Source organism: Sardina pilchardus, chromosome 5, assembly GCF_963854185.1.
Source record: "Sardina pilchardus chromosome 5, fSarPil1.1, whole genome shotgun sequence".
NCBI classification, from domain to species: domain Eukaryota; kingdom Metazoa; phylum Chordata; class Actinopteri; order Clupeiformes; family Clupeidae; genus Sardina; species Sardina pilchardus.
The window spans coordinates 4,085,934-4,100,170 of record NC_084998.1 but is presented as its reverse complement, the minus strand read 5'-3'; positions in this window follow the sequence as shown (position 1 = coordinate 4,100,170).

The window sequence follows — 14,237 nt, the reverse complement described above, 5'->3', positions numbered from 1 at the left end:
TTCCAACAGTGTGACGCGTAACGTCTCTGCACAGCGCGGCACAGCGCGGCACAGCGCAGCACGGCGCGAGCAGCCTCATGCTTATGCCCTGTGGTGCAAAGGTGACCACATGTGGCACAACATGGCATGCAAAACTTTGCGGCGTTATTTCTGTGTAAGATTCACAGACCTCATGCCATGTCTTCATATATCTGTCTTTGTAATCCTCATTGTTCTTTTCATCATCCACAGTGTCCTCCTCATTTTCCTGCTCATCTTCATCATCAGTGTCGTCCTCTTCATCATCCTCATCATCACCAGCGTCAGTCATCATCATCATCATCATCATCATCATCATCATCACCATCATCATCATCATCACCACCATCAGTCATCATCATCATCATCACCATCATCATCATAAGGGTCTGAAAAAGACCAATTAAACGGTTTGTCTTGCCCACTATGTCATCTCAGTGATAGTATAAACTATAGCACTTTCTTTTTGGTTTCCTGTAAACGGATTGTCTACTACATGTTGTCTGAGGTCTGACGTCCACGGTGATCACTGGAGGGTCGTGAAGACATAACACACACACACACACACATACTTTTTTGGTATCCCCCAAATAGCCCAAACTGTTGTAGTGGCGACCACATGGAGGAAGTAGCAGGAGAACCCGTTGTATAACAACACTGATGAGCTGTCACTTCCTGTTTGAAGTGCGGTTACAGTGTCAAGGGGAGCTCCCAAGGAAATGTGTGACAGAGGTGTTACTTGAATGCACTTGAGTGTTGAATGCCGCTTCTCTTCTGCATGCACACTTGCAAACACACACACACACACACACACACACACACACACACGCACGCATGCACACGCACGCACACACACACACACACACACACACACACACACACACACACACACACACACACACACACACACACACACACACACACAAATGTGAATTCATGTCTGCACTAGACAAAACAACTACACACACTCAGTTTAGGGCTCAACTAGCCATATATAATCAGTTCTGTTTCAGTTTATTCTTCTATCAAACAAGCGAGGCTTACACCTCTGCCTCAAGAATGCACCTCTCTCCCTTCTTCCCACCTCAGGTTCTTGCGAAACTGATGTTCAAGCAAGTTTCTAATTTCCAAGCTCAGAATAACTCAAGCAGTTTGGTTTCAAGAGTGTTTTTTTCCTGCTGAAACTGCTCTTTTGAAATGTTATGGAAACATTGAAAGTACATTCTTTGCTCAGTCACTTACCCTTTGATCTTACACACCATGGGCCAGATGCACTAACACTTCTGCGCCCACTTTCAGGTGTATTTGTTTCACACGGTGTGCGTAAATTGTGGCGAGGTATGAACAAACAGAAAGTGCTGCATGTCACCGTTGCTGAGGCGTTCAGTCTCATGCATATGCATTCACTGGAGGGTCAGGGGAACGTGGGAGTTTAGTGCGTAAAATGCGCCTAATTAGGTGCACGTCTATTTGAGCCTAAATATTTCCCCCCTGCAAAAGCAGGTGTTAAATGTGGTTTACAGTTAAATGCGTCACTAATAGAACCATTCAAAGAGAACAGAATCGCGTCATCCACTTACTGTAAACTTTCCTACTTTGCTAGATTTGAACAATCTTCCATATGTGCACATTTAGGCCTAATTTGAGTAGAGTTACTGTTCCTCATTATTGTCCTGCTTGTTGACATCATGCATTTTATTATTTCATGACATGTCATTAATTAACTTCTTTAAACTGCACTTATGATTGAAGTATGTTGAAGTACGTTGTTCAGTCGTACTGTAAATTGCGGTAAGGGGCGGAGAAAGGCACTGTTCACCTGATGAAGTACAGGTTGGATAAATACAACATTAACATACTGTACTTGTCTTAGCGTATCTGCAGGTTGGCCATGGCGCTTTGTACATCTGGCCCAATACTTGAACATTATGTAAGTACCTACATATTGATGCTCATAGCATATGTTTTTGTTACTAAACTATTCTTTTGAAAAAATGAGCTGTACAATAGTTGTACATTTGGATGTTTAGTAGTTCATTTGTTTCAATTGTACAATAATATTATACTGTACATATTATGATACATACATAGCTTTCAAGTTACAACTGGCCCTTTTTGGACAACCATACTGTAATGCTGATGTGGCCCATAATGTTGCAGTTTGACAGCCCTGCTCTACAGAAAGCTCTTAATTGGTTTGCATCCTATCTAACAGGATGTTCTGCTCTCCACGTACAGTATACCACTTCCTTAAGTGAGATCGTTCACTCCCACAGATGTGCCTATTACTCTTATATTGATGACTCAACTTTATCGCTTGGATTCCTGCTTTTGTCTTACTTCATCCTGGGTGAAAGATAAAGTTTAAACGAGGCAAAGACAAAATTATTTTTAAAAATCAATGTTGAATTTATGAGTAGACAAATATGTCTAGGGGACTAAATAAGTAAAATTTGTGCGAGGCCTGATGTGTTTTGTTGAATTGTTGAACAATTTTGAGCATTGCTGAATATGAATATTGAGAGGAATATGTCATTCTGCATTTCGCAGCCTTTTGGGTCTTGGAATATCCACAGGAACCCATAGAAATAGAATATCCATGTTGTATTATGCAGTAGAAGTTGTGCAGATCTTATACACACCCATCGAACCAGCAAAAAACAGAATGTAATTGCAAAAATAGAGACTTTTGTGCAACTACAATTTATTTTGTAAAGTAATTTTATGTAAGAACATACACAACAATCATGACATACAATCCAGATAGTCCACGAGGAACCTTTCATTTGAGACCAGAGATTGTGCTTCTACACAAAGGGGTTCATTATGGGCAGTAAGAGGTTCATAACGGGCCATGAGTGTGTTATTTTCAGTATGTATTTTGGGTAACCATACTGTAGGTCTTATTTGGAGTCTCCATTAGGACATTGAGCAAAGCATTGTTTACAAAAAAACAAAACAAAAGTGGAGGTGGAGGTTATTGTCCAATGTTTATAATCATACCAGTGGTATCAAATGGTGTTTGTGAGTGTAAATATTGTGAATGTTGATACTGTAATACCATGTGATTTTTGAATGTTAAATGTTGCAACTGGTAAATTAACTCTTTTGAGCGGTGGGTAAAGAGAGGTGGATAAATTATTTTTCTGAAATAAACTGGATAAACTGTGTTTACTTGCATTTAGCCTCCACTGCATTCCTGCCTCTCCCACTCCAGTCCTCTGATGAGTGTCTGTCTGCTACATTGGCCTCAACACTAAGAGGTCACTTTTAAACATGGAGGACAAAATTTAGACCGTACTCAACTGCTAAAAACTTACAAGCACAAGGCGTTCATGCTGCAACTGCAACTGAAGGTCTCTGTCAAGGCTCATTGGTAGAATTCTCGTCATTCTAGAGATAGTTTTTAGAGATAGAGTCTCTAGAGTTTTCTAGAGATAATTATTGATGTCATTGTGGATCGCTTTGGACAAAAGTGTCTGCTAAGAACTATACATATAATAATAAACATGATCAGACAGAGATCTTTAATCCCATCACTTGATCTTAGATAAGAATTAATACTGCATCAGTCATAATACTGGCGGAGGTGAGTGCAGACGTTATGAATACTAGTCAACGGCTGTCTCAAACCGCGTACTTGCACACAGCAAATAGTTTAAAAATGTAGTGCGGATATTGGGACAACACTATAACCATCAAAAAAGTGGGAACAACACAAGTGCATGCTCATTGCACACTTGGTCATCTTGGTCTGGGTGTATCCATCCACAGGATGTTCAGGTATACATAACTGAAAAAAAAACAGTGAACCTGCTCTGGATTGCGACAGAGATATTAATAGAATTTATAGAATCATATTTATAGAATGTTGCAGCTCATCTCATCATAAATCTTTGGTGCAAATTGGCCTTCCAGAGCACAGTCCTTTAGAAAACACACACCCTCAGAGAACCCAGCTTGCAAACTCATAACTGCACTGAATTAAAGCGGCTTTGACTGCAGAGAGCGTTTGGCTAACCAGCCACCTGCAGAAGTGAGAAACTCTGCTGCTGAGTCAGTGCACAGGTAGCTGAGAGAGAGCGAAAGCTCCACATAGGCACTGGACTGTTCCTCAGATACAAGGTGTGAATAACCACATAGCACAACTGGACAGCCCATGGTTTAACAGGGCAGCCCACATGAGGAAATATATATACAGGAAATATTAACTGTGTCATGGTTGTTCCCCCATGGCTGATATACGATGTCAGCTGGAAATGCAAAGACTTGTTTTCTTTGTTACCTTTTATAATCTGCTGTGATAATGCTTTGATGTGTAGTGGTGGTATATGCACAAAAGTCATTCCACCTTATGTAATTCAATTATGTATTCAATTAAGCCACCTTATCAGTGAGGTGGTTTAAATGGCAAAGAATGTGTTACTTGATAATATATTCTTGCACAGAATACAATTTGGTTCAATATATTGATATAATTTAAACATAATCCATTCAGTTAATTTCAAAACATTGTTTAGTTACAGATAGAAAACAATGACAGATATTACTGAAAAAGGTTTATTGATATACTCTTTGGCTTATACTGACTGAGTAATAGTGCAACCCAGTGGACATGTTGTTAAACTGCATCATCTATTAGGTGTTGCCAACACGGTCTCACACCCAACTCGTCACATATTGAGGCTTGGTCACGGACCCATCGCGTCAGAATTTGACACAAAGGGTACCCCCTTTGCGTCCCTTTCTAACGAGTCGGGCCGCCCATGGACCTCAATGTAAATCCCTCACCTTTAGTTTTTGACGTATTGGTCGTTCCGATAGATTTCAATCTAAAATCCTTCACCTTCGCTTTCTGACGCTGGGGGGTCAGGCAGCCTACGACAGACGTGTGTGCGTTTGAAGGTTAGCTTACAGTTCTCTGCGGTAAAAGAGGTCGATTAGGCTAGACTAATAGACACTATCTTGATAATCTATACAAATACAACAGGTTTTAGACTTAATTGATTTAAGTAGGCCTATTTATTTATTTTAAGCAACCTTGGTCAGACCCTCAACTTCAGATTTTGACGCATGCAGGTGGTCAACCACCAAACGTTTTGCTCTGCGTGCTTTGCAATAATAATAATAATAATAATATATATTATTATAATTGTAATTATACTATTATTATTGTTATTATTATTATTATACTGGAGGGGCTATAAATAACTATATGAGTTATATTGCGTACCTGTGGCCGCTTCACTTCAGCCAATCAACTTGAACACGATGGACTACATCATTGTATGCGACCATCCCAAGCACCATTGCGTTTTTTGACTCCTTCACGTAAGTATTGCCTTCAATTTAGAATTGGATATCTACAGACATTTGCTCATCAAAAATGATTACATCATGCCATTAAGTTGTCGCCGAAGGTAGTGTTGTCCTGGTTAGAAAATAAAGAGTAGGCTAACGACTTGGGGAAAATAAATGATTGGTGTAGAAATTGTCATAATACATAAAACATTGCTGCGCCATGTGCTCTTGGGGCTAGTTCGTCTATGGGCTAGGCTAGCACAGCCTAGTATTTGCCATTCCCAGTAGCATAGCTTTTAACCTAAGAGTTAAACTAAGAGTTTAGCTGCATGCTACTGCCATAATCTTATTTTATCTTTCATCTAAATGTCACGACCGTGTGTGTGTGTGTGTGTGTGTTATTTAGCATTCATATAGTAACTTAATATTAATTTTTGTCACTCTGCTGATATCCGTTTCTCTTTCTTAATAGGTTCCCAAATAAATACCCTGCCTCATTAATAAGAAGATCTTGTCTATCATCAAAAAGGCACTTTTAAGAGCCACGTTTGTTGTATTGTTTGTCATTCTCTGTTCTCTTTTTTGTATTGCTCTTTGTTCTTTGCTCTCTCTCTCTCTCTCTCCCTCCCTCTCCTTCTCCCTTTCTTCTCCCACTCTCCCTCTCTTCTCCGGCCCTGCCCCGCCCCGCCCCGCCCCGTCCCGCCAAGTGGTGTGTGTGTGTGTGTGTGTGTGTGTGTGTGTGTGTGTGTGTCTGTCTATAGTTTTGTCTGTCTTTGTGCATTTCTGTTGTGTCATGTCTGACCCTGAGCTGAATCAGCTCCTCAGGGAGGTCGATGACCTTGTCGAGTCTGAAGACAGGGATGAACTGCAGAAGTTACAGCAGTTCATCATGACCTTGGAGGCAAGAGCATCCACCAGCCGGCCATCCACCAGTCGGCCATCTACCAGCCAACAAGCTGTGAAGTGGTTAAAGAGGGACAGCGATGGGAACATTATTTATGGAAGGCCAAGGTCATCCAGAAAGCAAAAGGGTCAGATTTTCTATACATTCATTCTAATTTACTTTTTATTGCCAAACCATCATATAATCCTCACCTGCAGATGTTCCAGTTTACATATCATATTCCTCCACAATGATTGTGGTTGAATAATATTAGTTATTGCTGACAGTTTCATAGAATAGAATAGAATATGTATTTTTTTGATCCCGTGAGGGAAATTCATTTCTCTGCATTTAACCGAGGTAGTGAACACACACAGCACACAAACAGTGAGGTGAATCACAGACTAACCCAGAGCAGTGAGCTGCCTGCCCAACCAGCGGCGCTCGGGGAGCAGTGAGGGGTTAGGTGCCTTGCTCAAGGGCATTTCACCGTGGTGGACTGGTCGGGGATCAAACCGGCAACCCTCCGGTCACAAGCCCGAAGCCCTAACCAGTACACCACAGCTGCCCACATGTACTGTAGGGGATGTCCAAGAATGTTCAAAGCCATGCGTACATTAGAGATATTGTGAGCTGGTCATTCATACAATATAAGGTTGAGATTGTATCTCTGTTTTACTTTTTGCAATGATATTAAAATGTCAGCCAGGTTTTCACACGCAATGATTTGCTATGCATAACATTTTGGCCAGGAGGCCTGAGCTAGGAAGCATCATGGAAGCTGGAAATAAAATGAAATTGACCAGCATGAGTGATATTGTATTACTTGTGCTTGCCATCAAAACAATGCAAATGTTGGTGTCATTGCAGTATGTATAAAAAGCATTTATGGTAATGTATGTTCTTTCTGCTACAGCAGGTGCCAGTCATAGCCAGAGTCGTAAGACTGATGGTTCTCTAGTCACAGCTCTGGAAACCCAACACGAAACCAGTGTGGAAGTGACTCACGATGTCCCTTCCACTACTGCTGGTATGTTCCTTGTGTCTACACTGCACATTAGTATGTTCGTTATGAATAGGAATGGTAGTTGGATAGATAAGTTAATACACCCTTCAGGCAGCACCCACATTATTGCATTAACGCTGTTGCGAATCCACTCCCCATCCATTTAATCCATTGGTGTCAAGTCAAGTGGGTTATATTGTCATTTCAGTCATACACAGTATGCAGTAAGACAAAACTGAGTTTCTCAATGAGTTCAAGTGGTGCTACATTTGAAGATACAGTATGTGAAGACATTGGGACAAGGTACATAATTCTCGTTGGCTACATGAAGCGTAATTAGGCTACAGTCTAGTGCACATACAATAAGTTAATCAGACAATGAGACCACAGACAACAAGATAGGGCATAATAGACTTGTAACAGAGCAATGATTGTTGTAGGATGGGTTCATTCTGGTTTTGAGGTAGAGAGAAAGGATGTGTAGCAGCATAGGAAATGCATGTTTGCATTCAGTTCAGTGTGCATCGGCGGCAGTGCAGGTGTGCATTTAGTTCAGTATGTTTTGATGTAACAATCAGAAGAAGCTGTTTACCTCAGAATAATCTGAAAACGGAAACAAAGCCGACCTGTCTGTACAGCGAAAACACTTGTGCCCCAATTGGTTATGTGCCAGTCACATGGCTCGTTCACATGATCCTTGTAGGGTAGACCGTGGAGACAAATTTGAAAAATGAGCAGTCAAGTTTTCCATTATAATTGGGTGAACTTTGCGAAAGTAAACTATCATTTTACTAGTGAAAATGCGTGTGTACTGTTGAGTAGTCTGCAGAGAACCTTCAGCAGAGACTGATTCAAGACCTGTGTTTGGAATTGGAGATTGACTCTGTTGTGAATTCATTTGATTCCTTCCTAGTGTGTATATAGTGTCAGATTATACCACTGCTTGGTTAAATTTTCTATTGTGATGCGCTATTTGGAACGTGCATTATTTTTCAATATACGCACGGCTATGAAGTAGAACTTTCCTTTTTTGGTGGCTTATCACACTTGAATATTAATTCGCTAGTGTGAATGTAATGGTCAAAACAGCAACGTTGTATCTATGGCTTAGTTCACACTGGCAGTCGAAATCGGATGTCTTGCATATCCGATCAGAACCTGATCTTTCTGACTGACTGTTCTCATTGCATATTGCAAGTGATCACATCCGATCACATCCGATCTTGGCGTGCAATGCTCAAATCCGATATAAATTACACACACCTGGATTCATTAGGTAGAGTTGTACACAACCAAGTCGTCATGGATGAAAGTGGATTTATTTAACTTTGACCATGGAGTATAGTTTAGCTAAACTCCTTTAAGACATGGGCACTTTTAAAACACTTTAAAACACTAAACGACCTTCTAACATTGAAAATGAATGTGTTTCAAAACCTCATGCGTTAAAGCAGGCTAATCACATCTGCTAGTCTTCTTTCAACCATACAGCACATGACATTTACAGTAATTGAACATTACGCCCGGCATCTATCAGTAGAACAGTGCACACATAGTATCATAGTCTACTACTGCGAAGACAACAAACTTTTGGTATTATATTATTTTAAAAGGTAAAAGTGCAAGAGCTAAACCAACTTTACTTACTTCGTAGTCCAGTGAAGAAGGGAAGAAGACAAAGCGGGGGGGGGGGGGGGGGGGGAGAGAAGAGAGGGAGAGTGGGAGAAGAGAGGGTGGGAGAGAGAGAAAAATACAAAGAGCAAAAAACAGAATGACAAACAATAACAAACAAACGTGGCTCTTAAAAGTGCCTTTTTGATATCTCTAAATATTCTTATTAATGAGGCCAGGTATTTCTTTGGGAACCTAGTGACAAAAAATAATATTAAGTAACTATATGAATGCTAAATAACACACGCGCGCACGCACTCACGCACGCACACACACGGTCGTGACATTTAGATTAAAGATAAAATAAGATTATGGCAATAGCATGCAGCTAAACTCTTTAAGAGCTAGGCTACTGGAAAAGGCAAATGCCTACACTAGGCTGTGCTAGCCTAGCCCATAGACGAACTAGCCCCAAGAGCACATGGCGCAGCAATGTTTTATGTATTATGACAATTTCTACACCATTCATTTATTTTCCCCAAGTCGTTAGCCTACTCTTTATTTTCTAACTAGGACAACACTACCTTCGGCGACAACTTAATGACATGACATAATAATTTTTGATGAGCAAATCCAATTCTAAATTGAAGGCAGTACTTACGTGGAGGAGTCAAAAAACGCAATGGTGCTTGGGATGGTCGCATCCAATGATGTAGTCCATCGTGTTCAAGTTGATTGGCTGAAGTGAAGCGGCCACAGGTGCAATATAACTCTTATAGTTATTTATAGCCCCTCCAGTATAATAATAATAATAACAATAATAATAGTATAATTACAATTATAATAATATATTATTATTATTATTATTATCATTATTATTATTATTATTATTGCAAAGCACACAGAGCAAAACGTTTGGTGGTTGACCACCTGCATGCGTCAAAATCTGAAGTTGAGGGTCTGACCAATTGGTGGCTTAAAATAAATAAATAGGCCTACTTAAATCAATTAAAGCGTAAGTTTGGCGGAAAATGAAAATAAAGCTATTTTCTGAATGAAAATACATCAACTAAGCCGTGGAGGAAGTAATTTTCGCTCATCACGCAGTACAGAGCTAGCACTGGCAGGATCTACAGCCCAAAATCGCAAACAGTGGGTCAGCATTGGGCTTTCAGCCATGCGCTTTCAAAATAGCATTTTTAAACCACTAACATTGCTCAAAACAGCGGCAAACCTCGTCAGCAGCTTGCTCTAGGTGTCTACACATAAAACGAAGCACCAATCAGTCTGTAAACTTTGGAATAGTCTGTATACACGTGGAATCAATTCGAGACCGCAACACCGTCTGAATCACAGAAATGTCTCGCGAGATCTCACACGAGAGCTTGTGGACTTTCCTTCGTGAGGAACTGGAAGGGGTTAGTGTTCATAACAGTCTTCTTTTATAAACGTCGGGTTCGTGAGCCAATTTGTTGGTGGTTCGTTTTATGTGTAGACACCTAGAGCAAGCTTCTGACGAGGTTTGGCGCTGTTTTGAGCAATGTTAGTGGTTTAAAAATGCGATTTTGACTACCCGTAGGAATAGCTCCCGTGCTTCCGTGTGAGATCTCGCGAGACATTTCTGTGATTCAGACGGTGTTGCGGTCTCGAATTGATTCCACGTGTATACAGACTATTCCAAAGTTTACAGACTGATTGTTGCTTTGTTTTATGTGTAGACACCTAGAGCAAGCTGCTGACGAGGTTTGCCGCTGTTTTGAGCAATGTTAGTGGTTTAAAAATGCGATTTTGAAAGCGCATGGCTGAAAGCCCAATGCTGACCCACTGTTTGCGATTTTGGGCTGTAGGTCCTGCCAGTGCTAGCTCTGTACTGCGTGATGAGCGAAAATTACTTCCTCCACGGCTTAGTTGATGTATTTTCATTCAGAAAATAGCTTTATTTTCATTTTCCGCCAAACTTACGCTTTAAGTCTAAAACCTGTTGTATTTGTATAGATTATCAAGATAGTGTCTATTAGTCTAGCCTAATCGACCTCTTTTACCGCAGAGAACTGTAAGCTAACCTTCAAACGCACACACGTCTGTCGTAGGCTGACTGACCCCCAGCGTCAGAAAGCGAAGGTGAAGGATTTTAGATTGAAATCTATCGACCAATGCGTCAAAAACTAACGGTGAGGGATTTACATTGAGGTCCATGGGCGGCCCGACTCGTTAGAAAGGGACGCAAAGGGGGTACCCTTTGTGTCAAATTCTGACGCGATGGGTCCGTGACCAAGCCTCAATATGTGACGAGTTGGGTGTGAGACCGTGTTGGTGTTGCAGTTCAATGAGTTCTTTTGAGAAACAATGCCAATACACATATTTCACATTCTCAGACTATCTAATAAATTATTTAATACATTCGGGATCTTGTTAATCCTCATCCTCATAGAATGGCAAAAAAAACTTTTCGTTGGCTTAACATATTTTTCAAAACAATTGACACAGATCTCAGAGAAAGACATACAACTATATTGGATTAATTTAGTAGAGAATGGACACAGATGATAGAAATGACTTGCATAATTACTCTGACTTGCACAATACTTAAAAATTCGAATGCATCTTTGTGAAACTGATTTACACAATTGTGAAATCAGTCCTTCTCCAGTCTACATACTGTATCCTAAGATGCCACAAGTGTGCTTTGCACAAGAATAAAAGAAGCTTGAAAAACATAATAAAAATAATGTTTTGATTTTTATAGAGAAAGAGGGCAATGCAAAAGCTGAAACTGATTTTTTTTTACATGTAATTTGTGTTTAGTGTCTTACATACCTGTGATAGTTAGGCTACTGTACTTGTTGAAAATATACAATCTATAATATGCAATACTTTGAATACATCATAATGTAACTAATTTCTGCCACTTTTGCTTTTTGCTTGATGTGTTCTTTGAGAAAGTATTTCTGTACAAGTTGTGTCTCTGATTACAAGTACAGCTGCACTGCCTGTTGACGGCCACTAGGGGCACTACTGAGAGTGCACCCCGGCTGTAGGCCATTCCAGGACACAGACCCTCGATCCTCCCAGGCCTGGACAAGCAGCTGTCTCACCATGAATCAACAAAAACACCACATCAAAAGCGCTTTGTGATCTGATCATGTCCTTTTATACCCTATGGCCCACATTAAGCGTTTCTTTCTTTAAAAGTAGCCCTTGCATACAACCTCTACTTTCTCATGGCTGCTATTTCAGGACATCAAAGAAAACATCTGAAACATTATTTCTGAAGAAAATGTGTGTGATGTCTTGCTGATAACACTAAATATGTTGATCGTGTAGAATAAATAGATTCGGTCTGGGTTATTTAGTGCATCTACAGTCAGATATGATTTAGAATCGGTTCAAACATATCGCACAGGATTTTGGCCCATTATTTGTGGAAACAGTCTTTGTCTAAAATTACCATGCTGCATTAGGAACTAGCACACACAAAAACTAGCACCACACACACACACACACACACACACACACACACACACGCGCGCGCGCACGCCACACGCATGCCACACGCACGCACGCACCACGCATGCCACACGCACGCACGCACGCACGCCACACGCACGCACGCACGCACGCACACACATACACACACAGACACAGATACACAGACACACACAGACACACACTCCCATACACACAGACACACACAGACACACACAGACACACACACACACACACGCACACACGCACACACACACACACACACACACACACACTTGACAATCTGAACGTGTGCTCATTAGCGTTTCTAACTCATTAGCGATCTATTATTGCATCCATGCACAGGGTCAGGGGAGAGCATCTCGTTTGGTCCGGCGAGACCCCTCCAACCCCTGTGGACGAGGCTGAGGCTCCACGCAGCCCAGCTGCATGTTGTTTGGCCAGGGGGCCCACACTGGGTTGGGGAATGGGGGGGGGCCCACACTGGGTTGGGGAATGGGGGGGAGTCTTGCACAAGACAGGCTCAGTTTCCAGGCACTGCTACTTCTCCAGTCAGGAAAATAACAGCTAGGGACCAAACAGCTATGAAAACATATTTTCTTTTCCCATTGCGTCGTGGCTCTGACAGCAGTGCGGATCTCAGTGTTTCTTGAGGTCGTAAAAATAAATATGATTACACCGGTCTCCACTTCCACCTTTGTTACACTTTACTGTCATACAATTAATTTGCATGGGCTACACATACACATTATTCAGCGATTACATACATCTATATCATTTCACCCTTTATAATCTATTATCCTTAGCCCTGATTGCTTTCTTTCTTTCTTTTTTTCTGTCTTTTTTCCCCTGTTTTCTTCCCTTTCTTTCCCAAGTTCTACAGTCATCCTTTGGATTGTTATGTTTGTCATTCACCTTTAGTTGTAAGACACTCCTTTCAAGCATTGAACTATCCTTTTAATATTATTGCACTTAAATGAATGATTTTTTAACCAGCCTATTTATACATCAATTCCCTAACCCTATCCCTTATTTTATCCTAACCAAAATGAAGCCAGACACTGCTGCAACTGTAACTGTGACACTGCTGCAACAGGATGCAGTGCACAGAAATACTGGCAATTGATACAATAGTCTCAGCTTTCAACTCTGTCCCATACAGTAGGCATGATGACCTCATGTAGCCACTATGACTAGCAGACCTCTGTGGCCTGGTGGGATCAGTGCTGAAGCTATAAAGTAGAGCTATAATCAGGTCATCTCAAACTATTAATCACAGTCCTGATTAGCTTTTTAAAAATGTGAGTTGATTCAGAGGCCTTCTCTAAAAACCGATGTGGTGGTTAGAGGGCTTGACCTACTGTACATCTTAATCGACCAAAACATGAGTAAATCAGAGCTTTCTTTGGCCAATCTCCATCTTTGAGAATTGTATCTGCTGTTCCTTCTCATGCATAGCATGGTCAACACGATCACAGAAACCAATATACAACATTTGTTGCATGACAGTTATGATGTAGGCAAAAATGCATCAAGCTTTTAAACAATAATATCACGAAAAGCCTTAATAGCTAGATAATGATGCACTGGCAATGGCCAAACTTACACTCAATATCAAACATGGAAGGCTTGAGGATATCACATTTATTTACAGTAAACAGAATAATATCTTAGCTCGCCAGCATGTAGTCTGCAGAATGCACTTGTTCATCTCCATCAACAAGTACTGTAAAATAGTGGCATTGTTTCCTCATGGTAAAATGGCATTGTTTCCTCATGGTAAAATTACATTTCAAGCTACAAGTCAATTGAAAAAAATAAATAAATAAATGAAACCCTAAATCCACCACCCATGTTTCTCTGGATGCTTGCGCAACACCTCTCCTCAAAGTGAGTTCAGGCCAGGGGGGGGGTGGGATGACTCGACTCTGA